The sequence below is a fragment of the Dama dama genome, chromosome 26 (genome assembly GCF_033118175.1).
Source record: "Dama dama isolate Ldn47 chromosome 26, ASM3311817v1, whole genome shotgun sequence".
NCBI classification, from domain to species: domain Eukaryota; kingdom Metazoa; phylum Chordata; class Mammalia; order Artiodactyla; family Cervidae; genus Dama; species Dama dama.
In genome coordinates, this window is record NC_083706.1 from 23,162,499 (window position 1) to 23,173,870 (window position 11,372).

The following is an 11,372-nucleotide window of genomic DNA, read 5'->3' on the forward strand; positions in this document are numbered from 1 at the left end:
GAGGAAGTAGCCTCTGCTCGCCAGAGCTAGAGAAAGCCCGTGCACAGCAACGGAGGCCCAGCACAACAAAAATAAAAAATTCTGAAAACTCGTATCTAAAAAACAAAATATCCACAACATACTTCAATAGAGGAAGTTGGGTTATACATTCTTGGGGAATATTAGGATTAGCTACATAGTAATTATATAGCTATGTAGCTAATTTATAATTATATAAATCAAAGAAATAATGTCCTCCTCAATAAATTACTGAACTTTTCAGGAGAACAGGTTTTCTGGAGGGGCAGTTTGTCTATTCAGATTTAGAGAACTATTCCTTTACCCCTGAACAAATCAGAGCTCTGCTTTACTTGGGAAAGTTATCTCCCTGAAGCTCACTCCTTCTGCCCTGGCATCCCTAATGATGAAAAAGGTGGTGGCAGTGGGGAGGATAAGGAGATTCTGATATATGGACGTCATCAAAATGTTTATATAATTTATAACTGCAAGACCGACTAAAATCACTAAGGGAGTGAGTACAGAGGATTATGGACAGTACAACATTAAAAATAGTAATATATGTCAGAAAAATTATGTCAGAACTTGAAAATAGGCAAAAGAAATTGTAAAGTGTTCTTTCAGTGCAAAACTGGGGTTGGTTTTCTTTTCACTGGGCTATTTTACAGCTTTATCGGATCAAAGATTTCTTGTAGATTTTTGTCTAGTAGAGATGTAAATAATTTCTTTTGGTGGAAGAGATAACCCCAAAGGTAACAATTTTGTATCTAACTGAAAAATCTTATGCTTATATTGCTTTGTGTATGTGGGTGCTTGTGGATTCTCAAATGTTCTTTAGACCCGTTTTAGTATCTTACTGGTGTCCTCATTAATTAATGAGTTAAATGAAATTTTTGACATGGGTTCACATTATACTTGCCAGGGGGTCATAAACATCAAACCTTTTGAAAACTATACTGTAACAGGGGAGAATGAGGAACCAGCTAAACTGCCCAGCTTAATTAAAAAATAAAATCCAGGTTACACAATTTGTTCGTGTATGATTGAATTTTCTTAATTCTGTAACCCTGTCTCCATTGCTACATTTCTTGTGAAGTAACAAATGGTGGCAAGGATGTGGAGAAAAGGAAACCCTTGCACACTGTTGGTAGGAATAGCGCAGCCACTGTGGAAAACAGCATGGAATTTTCTCAAAAAACCAAAAACAGAACTATACATGACCCAGTAATTCCACTCCTGGGTATATATGTGGAAAAAAAACCAACACTAATTCAAAAAGATACAAACACCCCAACATTCATAGCAGCTTTATTTACAGTTGCCAAGATATGGAAGCAACCTAAATGTCCATCAATAGATGAATGGATAAAGATGTAGCATATGTGTGTCCACACATGTACAATGGAATATTGCTCAGCCACAAAAAAGAATGAAGTTTTGTCATCGGTAACAACATGGATGGACTTGGATGGTATTTTGCTAAGTGAAATAAGTCAGACAGAGAAAGACAAATGCTATATGATATATATGTAGAATCTAAAAAAAATATATATTGTAAAGAAATTATCCTCCAACTAATAAAAATAAATGAAAAAACTAAAAATAAAAATAAAAAAATATAACCCAGTGAACAGGAAATAAATATATAAGTAACAGAAAATCTGTTGATAAGTACCTTCTGTTTGGTCTCAGTATATAGAATGTACACTAATACTTTGAGATTTGAGTGTTATATCATTAAAAATGAGTCAAAACTGTGATCTGATATCTGCAGTTCTTATATTTTTGTGGTTTAAAATATCACTTGGTTCAGTTTGATTTTTTTTTGTTGTTTCTCAATGACAATTCCAAAGAGGAATTTTTATACTACTACACATAGGCACTTCTCAAAAATAATTCATTGCTCCTGAGAATAGGTTAGTCCCAGTAAATAAAAAGTAAATGATATAATTTAACAATTTATTTTCACTTATAAATTGGTTTCTAATGTATTAGAGATAATTATGCATTATATAAAAATTTTTATCAGATGAATATAAATTATACATCTCATGATGCAGATTTGCAGAAATTAATTGCATAACAGTCAAAACATCAAGGCACCCAGAATTGCTCTGTCGGGTCGTAAACCACTGAACAGCTGAATCAGGATAATATTTATCTGGTTTTATTCACTGCCATGTACTGCCACTAGATGTGCTCCAATGGGCTTTCAACTGTGTAGTTAAGGGAAATGTTTTAACAATCATTTTATTTTGTATAATGTCCTTTTAAGTGGAAACAGAAATATTTGCTATTTTGCTTTAGCGAAGACAAAACCCTTTTTAGTTCAATCATAAAACCCTGGGGCTAAAAACTCCTAGTATGTAAGTACCACTTTAGCAATAATTTTCAAGTTATATTATTGAGACACATCAGTGGACCATGAGGTCAAATTACAGGGTTATAAAGGAGCAACTTATATAATAAAGTTGAGTGGAATAGAACAAAACAGAACTGACAAAATCCAGCTGAATTGTACAGGTAAGTTGTTTTGTAAAACTTGTTTTATATATGTGTGTATGTGTATATGCTGGGTCATAATGTATATTGTATTGTGCTTAATCGCTCAGTCATATCCAACTCTTTGTGACCCCATGAACTGTATAGCCCACCAGGCTCCTCTGTCCATGGGGATTCTCCAGTCAAGAATACTGGAGTGGGTTGCCATGCCCTCCTGCAGGGGGTCTTCCCGACCTAGCGATGGAGGCCAGGTCCCCCACTTTGCAGCCGGATTCTTGACCATCTGAGCCACGAGATAAGCCTGTATATGGTATTAACATATACAAAGTGTAACTATTTCTGTAGGTTACAAGTTTAGAAATTTTAAGTAGCAATGATCAGAAATAATAAAATGAGAGAATAAAATGGGGACAGAGGAATGGGGATAATTAAGGAATTGTTTTCAGGAAGATTAGAATAACAAATCTGTAGAAATTGCTAATCTAAAAATAGTGTTTTAAGCCAATGTAATGTATACTATTAAACTGAATTCGTAAACTGCATTAGAACATGTTTAAAAGTGAGGGTTAATAAATAGCTTCCCAGATGTGATTCACTGCTTCTACCAGATGCCAAGAGGTTCAGTTGTATCCATAAGCTCATCTCTGAAAAGATGTGGTAACAAAAAGTAAGGGTCATGGGAGAACAAAGCTCTTAAAGGAATAATTGAACAGGAAAATTTTACAGGGACCAAAGACATTAGGATCCATCCCATTAAGATGAAGAGTTATTTTTTTGAATTAAAATTTTGCAAAAGTCCCATTTCCTTAGAAGATCTGAAAAGTAAAAACCTAATGAAATTTTTTAAAAAGGCCAAATAATAATAAAAATCAACCTTTCAATTAAGAATATTGCTTAGTACCCATTTCTAAACAACTACATTGAGGTACAGACTAATGAAAGTTATACAACTGTGAGAGCTCATATGTAATAACATATTGGGGAAGATAGTATAGTCTATTGTATAGGCTTTTTAAATTCTTCTGAAGGTACATTTGCTGAATTTATTGGGTTGAAGAAGACATCTGTATCCAATCTATCCCCTTCACTTTTGGGGACCTATCCTTCCTACGATCCCTACAGAAGAAATGGGTGCTGGTTTGGGGTAATTCATCAGTTAATCCCATCCCATTCTCCTCCCTATGTTGACTGGGGTAATAAGGAAATCCAGTGAGAATGAAATGGCCCATTTGAAAACAGACACCTCTCTCCTGAGCTGAGGCAGAAGGCTGTGACATCTGGGACTGTTGCATCCAATTTGCCACCACGCAGGGAGAACCCAGATCTGCCCAGAGAGCACAGGGCGGAATTTAGGGATGAGGCTAACATTGAAAAGAGCAGAATGGAGAAACCATATCGTCAGTGAGTAAAACCTCATCTAAAGGCTGTCATAACTCTGGTCTTTTCAGCTACATATAGCAGGATGATTTTCTGTTGTTTAGCCAACTATCAGAGTTTTCTCTCACTTGCAACCATCAATTCTAACAGACATGCCAACTACGTGCTGGGCAAAACACAGTCTCCAAATTAATTTTCTCAACAGCCCCTCATGGCAGTGCTGTCATCATCCCCATTTTAGGTATTTAAAAAAAAAAAAAGAGGCTTAAAATAATTAAGTGACTTGTCCGAAGTCACCCAGCCAGAAGTCTTGGAGCTATCAATTTTAAATTGAAAATATTCGCATTAGGTTTAATACTGTCTGAAAGCAAAGTCCTAGATTATTATTTTTCTTATATTACTTAAAAAAAAAGTAGAACTTGCAGAATTAAATTTGATTTGAAATGTAGTTATTGTGAGCCTGGGGGTGTTCTCACTGAGAAAAGAGATAAAAGTTATCATTCCTGATCTTTCCACAAATATTTTCAACTCCTAAAATATGCAGGCACTGTTGAGATGAGAAGCATATATCTTATCCAAGTTTCTGCAGTGCATAAGTATATCCGTCAAACCAGCCAAATCAACACAGGGGTGTATGTTATCAGAATATAAGGGGGTTTTGTTGAACCCAGGAAAGGAATAGAGACCTGGCCCCTCATAAGCATGTGCAAACAAGGACTAAAGACCCCCAGGTTCCGCATCAGCTATTCTGCCCTCATCTCTACTCCCCACTGTGCGGTCACTTCATTCTTACCTCTCTCCGGATGGGATACCTTGCAGTGGCTGCCTATAAAAAGACAACTTCTGATTGCAGAAGTCATTTTCAAGGACTCCCACAGGAAGCACTAGCTGCTCTTGATCCAAATTTTAAATTTCCTAAACAGAAAGTATGATTGGCTGAGCATGACTCCAGTGTTGAATACTTACGATCAAATCAGTGTGGTTGTGGAAAGAATCAGACAGAACAAATATACCTGTATAACCCTCCCTAGCGGCAGAGAGGTGGGGGTGGTCCCAGAGAAAAGGAATGTTGACTCATAGAAACACAAAAGACTGGCTAGAGCATCACAGCAAGACAAAAACAAGCCAAAGTCAGTGCTAACTCTAGAGTACATAGAGATTCAGGGGAGAAGGGGTGAGGTGGGGCCACTACGAGAGGTTTTGAGACCCTGGTGAAATTCTGACTCTGATCCAACTTCTGATCACCAACTCCGCACCCAGTTCCAGGGTATAGGGTTTTCCCCCATATCACCAGCAGGGTGTCCTACAACTGAATCAGTTCTAACACTATCTACCTGGAGATAGTGTCAGATCCCACAGGTTAAAGCCTCAGCCACACAAGACTACTCCTACCCCCTTAAAATGCCAGCCGCCAAGTCCAGGCCCTCACCTATGACCCAGAGGTTCCAACCACCTTCTCCTTGGGTTCAATTAATTTGCTAGAGTGACCCACAGAACTCAGACAAATACTTTACTTACTAGATTATCAGTTTATTATAAGAGGATATAATTCAGGGACAGATGGAAGAGATGCATAGGACATGGATGGGATAAGAGTTATGAAGCCTACATGTTCTCTGAACATGCCACACTCCCCAAATCTCCTAGGCTTCACCAACCTGGAAGCTCTGAATCCCCATCAACCCCATCATTTTACATTTTTAGTAGAGGCTTCATTACATAGTCATGATTGATTAAATCGCTGGCCATTGGCTAGTGACTCAGTCTCAGGCAAGGATGGTGCATATGAGACTGAAGTTTCATCTACGGTTATACCACCCTGAACATGCCCTATCTCGTCTGATCTCGGAAGCTAAGCAGGGTTGGGTGGTTAGTACTTAGATGGGAGACTGGAGTTTCTCTAGGCAACCTGCTCCAATCTCTATCCCAAGCTGCTCTCCACCCTCAACCCCCTCCAAAGTCATCTCATTAACAAAAGACCCTTTTTTATTGCTCTCACAACTGAGAGATTCCAAGGGTTTTAGGAGCTCTGTGCCAGAAATGGACAAAGACCAAATGTGTATTATATTTCTTACCATAAATCACTGTATCCCAGACTTGAATTTGGCCTTAAAGGACTTCCAGAAAAGAAAAGGTAATCCAAACAGGGAGATCTGAAACCTAGACTCTAGAAAGTGATCTGATGAATGACAGTATCATATTTTGATAAAGTATGTAACAACAGACATTGGAAAAAAAAATGAATTGGCATGCTGAAACTACAGCATTTTTTATATTCCCAAAGAGAATTTTACAATGTCTCTTAGAATCCGTCAAAAAGTTAGATGATAAATGAATTTCTCAACCAAGTATTTGCTTTGAAAGTTTTATTGTCACAACCAAAAACTATTTAGCCATTGATTAAATGTTTTTAAAATTCTTCTTTTTCTCCCTGCCTTTAAAGAACTTCACCTGCCTAATAAATCTAAATGACTCTGTAATTTAAAGGTTTACTCAAAATGTTTGGTTTATGTTTATTGCAGTCTACATAGTGCAAATATGAAAAAAATCTAATTATCTTAATGGAAGATCTATAATTGATTCAATCTAATATATTTCTGAAAGATTAATAAAGTACTTTTCTCGTGGTAATAAGTTCAGTGTCTGACTCTTTGTGACCCCATGGACAGCAGCACGCCAGGCTTCCCTGTCCATCACCAACTCCCAGAGCACAAGACAGATATTAAAAACCTGTCTCAAGGATGGATAGTAATCCCGTGACCTCTTTCTCATTATGAGCAAATGCTTGATGAACACATACAAGTGGATATGGTCACTGGACCCATAGCCTTCTCTACTGAATTAAAGTAGATTGTTTTCCCAGTCAAATGGAATAAAAATGGTCAAACTTGTATATTGACCTTCATTTATGATTTCTAGATCAAACATTCTAAAAATGAGGTAGTTAGATTCATAGGGTGACAAATTATTAAATGGCTTTTCCACCCTTTCCCTTTTCTCTTACTCTGATTACTTTCCATTTCTCTGCCTTTCCACTATGTCACCCTTTCTTTTAAAAAAACTAATCTTGATGAATGCCAGTTTAAGATCAATAGACATAACTATTAAAAATAAGAAAAAGAAAAGCTTATCACTCTTCTCATCCAGAACCTGTTACTGAGTGCCTCCTCTGTGGAACACATTGGCTAGGTGCTGGAGACCCTATGTTGAATAAAATGGATGGAATCCCCCATCTCTTCCAATCTTTCTGTGAACCTGAAGTTGCTCTAAAAATTGTCCATTAAAATAAAATTTGGGTTCTGCCAGTAAGAAACATGAGACAGAGATGTATAAGTGGCTAATAGTATCTTTAATTAGTGAGGGACATAACCATGCTTCTTTTTGGACAAACTGAATTTGAGATACGAAGAAGCACATGAATATGTCAGGCTGGCAGTTAGAGGTGTGAATCTGACACTTAAAAAAAAAAAAAATAGCAAAATCTCCTAAGGAGAAAGGAGAGAAAGAAAGAAAAACAGAGAGACTCAGGCCCAGGCTTGAACTACCACATTTATAGGTTGGACATGGAGGAGGTGATGTCAACAAGGCAGAATGAGAAGGAGCAGAAAAAGATTTCAGGAAAATGTGATGTCAGAGGAAAGTGCCCGGCAGGCCAGCGGTTAGGACGCTGTGATCTCACTGCCAAGGCCCTGGGTTCAGCTCCTGCTTGGGGAACTGAAATCCCACAAGCTGCATGGAGCAGCCAATGTGATGTCAAAAAGAGAAGAGAATGTTTCAAGATGCAGCTACTGTTGAATGTGTTTTTTGAAAGACAGAATATAGTCTTTAGGTAGACAATGTGGGCTTCCCTGGTGGCTCAGAGGTTAAAACGTCTGCCTGCAGTGCGGGAGACCCGGGTTCAATCCCTGGGTCAGGAAGATCCCCTGGAGAAGGAAATGGCAACCCACTCTAGTATCCTTGCCTGGAAAATCCCATGGATGGAGGAGCCTGGCAGGCTACAGTCCATGGGGTTGCAAAGAGTCAGACACAACTGAGTGACTTCACTTTCACTTTTAGACAACGTGATGACCTCAACAAGAGCTGTTTCTGTAGACTGGTGAAGGAAGAAATGGTTTGAACAGTGAATGGAAAACAAGAATTAAAGAGAGCTTTTATGAACATTAAATATTTCTTATTTTTCTGTAAAGTGATTTCGTGTCAGCCCAATGATTTGCATATAATTTTGCCTCTCACCAAAGAAGTAAAAGAACATTAAACTATTTGAACACATGTGTACCAACACAATTCTGATAAAAGATACTGGTTCATTAAACAAGCTTTTATGACTCCAAAAAAGGTACTGTATCTCAGAGAGATAGGCTTCCCAGGTGGCACAGTGGTAAAGAATCTGCCTGTCAATGCAGAAGACTCAGATTCGATCCCTGGGTTGGGAAGATCCCCTGGAGAAGGAAATGGTAAACCCACTCCAGTATTCTTGCTGGGAAAATCCTATGGACAGAGGAGCCTGGTGGGTTACAGTCCACAGAACTGCAGAGTCAGACACGACTCAGCACGCACACACAGAATGCTTCCAAGTTGCTACAGCTTAAGTAATTCAGTTAAATCACTCTCCAGCCACTCTCTTATATACGTAACCGAGTAGAATAAAAGCAAACAAGATAAAACATCAAAATACAAGATAAAAATGTAGGTAATGTAATAGAATCCAGCAGACACAAGGATTGTGTTGAATAAACTGCAAGCGCAGCTAACCACAACCTCCTCGCCATCTCCCGCCTCCCCCCCACACACAAAGTTAGGCAGGGCCATTTAAGATGAGGCTGCTGCAAAAAGCAGAAAGGCCACTGACACCGCTTTGCAAGCTGAGCTTCTACAGGCAAGAACACTTGGCAGTTAACTTCTAAACTCTGATAGGAACACAAAATCCAACAAAAATTTCTGTGGATAAATCCAGAAACCATAAATAAAATGGACTTTATAAGCAAAGGCCTTACCTGACATCATTTCCATTCCTTCTTGTTTCACTTCAATAGTAAGGTAATTTCCCAGGGAAGGAGATGAAGTGGATGCAGGGGGCAGCTTGGGGTACGGGGGCAACTGCAAAGTTCCTGCTTCGTGGGCAGCATTCAGAAGGCTGTGTCAACCAAAACCAGCAAGAGTGAGATGAGAAGACAGAGTGGAAAGGAAATATTTGATGGCAACATTTACTCTGAGGGCTATTTTGGAAGTATTCAAATATAACTAACATGTGTCAGATATTACAGACTCAGAAGTGAAGGAGAGACATTAAAAAAGTAGAACCATAACCTACCTGAAAGGCAGATGAGAGTTTGGTTCCTACCACTTAGGTGTCTGATTTTAGATAAATCACTTAAACAATTTGAGCCTCATTTGTCTCAACTGTAAATAAAAATAATAATACTTACCGGACCCTCGGGCTTTGGTTTTGTGTCTCTGCCTCCTTTCGTCCTGCATTATGTTGAATAAATAATTCTCTTATTTCCTTCTGGCTATGCAGTAATAATTTTTAATCTGTCTTAATTTTTAAAATGTAAGGTTAATTCTTTAACCTCAAAATATTCAACTCAAACTCTAAAGCTGATTTAGCAAAAAGAATAGCCTGAAAGAACTTGGAATGTTCCATCTTCATCCTTTCCACTTTTTCAGTTACTTTTGTATAGTGTTTTATTTCTACCTTGCTTTTAAATTCACCAAAATAGGTTGCTGCTGTTTTTCTGTTGTTGTTTTGTTTTCTTAAATAGATATTTCAGTTTAAAAACTTTTCTTTGTTTACACTTCTTCGTGGCTTTCAGCTCTTCCTTCTGGATTCTTTTGTCTGGTTTTCTTGCTGAGGAATATTATTTAAGCACTTCAGTGAAAGTCGACTTCTTAATTTTTAAATATCTGGAAATGTTTTTGTTTCTTAATCCTGAATGACAGCTTGGGGTATAGAATTCTATGTTAACATTTTCGCTCAGCACTTTGAGGACACAACTTCATTGTCCTCCTGTATCAGTTGTCACTGACGGGAAGTCTGTTTCTATTCTTATTGACATCTTTCTAAGTTTTCTGTTTTCTCTAATAATTTTTAAACTGTTCTGTAGTTTCACTGTAATGTACTTAGGTGAAGATTTGGTTTCTTTGTGCTGTTCAGAACCTCATGTACTTTTTAATCTAAAACTAGTTTTCTTGGAATTGAAGCAAATTCTCTAACATATCTCTTTTTTTTTTCTCCTTTATTTTTATTAGTTGGAGGCTAATTACTTTACAATATTGTAGTGGTTTTTGCCATACATTGACATGAATCAGCCATGGATTTACATGTGTTCCCCATCCTGCACCCCCCTCCCACCTCCCTCCCCATCCCTTCCCTCTGGGTCTTCCCAGTGCACCAGCCCTGAGCACCCTGTCTCATGCATCCCACCTGGACTGGTGATCTGTTTCACACTTGATAATACACATGTTTCAATGCTATTCTCTCAGAACATCCCACCCTCGCCTTCTCCCATAGAGTCCAAAAGTCTGTTCTGTACATCTGCATCTCTTTTTCTGTCTTGCACATAGGGTTATCGTTACCATCTTTCTAAATTCCATATACATGCATTAGTATACTGTATTGGTGTTTATCTTTCTGGCTTACTTCACTCTGTATAATGGGCTCCAGTTTCATCCATCTCATTAGAACTGATTCAAATGTGTTCTTTTTAATGGCTGAGTAATATTCCATGGTGTATATGTACCACAGCTTCCTTATCCATTCATCTGCTGATGGCCATCTAGGTTGCTTCCATGTCCTGGTTATTATAAACAGTGCTGCGATGAACATTGGGGTGCACGTGTCTCTTTCAGATCTGGTTTCCTCGGTGTGTATGCCCAGAAGTGGGACTGCTGGGTAACATATCTCTTTAAATACCACCTATTCCAAATTCTCCTATTCTCTCCACTTGAATCCTACTTAAATTGGAATTTCTCTTTTTATCTTCCACAGCTCAACCCATCTTTCATACTTCCAGGTTTTGGGAACCTGCAATTTGCACAACCTGGGAGTTTTTAAGAAAAAAAAATACAAAGTATGAATAGAAAATTAAACACAAATTGAATATTTATAATGAAAAAAAGTCACACAAAGTCTAAATCAAAACAAATACTACAATACAAACCCAATAAGCTCTGGGAAAATATAATTTGTATGTGAACTGCTAGAATATCTCTGTAATAATTATCCTTCATTTTTGGCTGCACATTGTTTTATGACAATAATTATGTAATATCTTTTTCAGGTGAAGGAATAGAAGGATATTTTGGTTTGTTGTTCTCTAGTTTGTTTCTTATTTGTTTTTAAAAAGGTTCCTTTTAGGGCCACAACTCATCATTAGTAATATCTGTGTTTAGGATTGTTGTCATATATGGGGGAAATGGCTAGCACATTTCCTTCATATGTAAACTGGAAGACCGCCATCTGACTCTACATATAGAAGTCTTGTTTCTTCTTCATC

At 37.8% G+C, this 11,372-nt stretch overlaps 1 long non-coding RNA gene across 1 annotated transcript in view; it reads right to left on the reverse strand.

Moving 5' to 3' along the window:
* Positions 1-10,200, reverse strand: part of LOC133047144 (uncharacterized) — a 32,303-nt gene extending 22,103 nt beyond the window's left edge. The window contains exon 1 of the long non-coding RNA XR_009690675.1: positions 8,871-10,200. This is a non-coding gene — a long non-coding RNA (uncharacterized LOC133047144). The remainder of the gene's footprint in view (positions 1-8,870) is intronic.
* Positions 10,201-11,372: the final 1,172 nt, after the last annotated feature.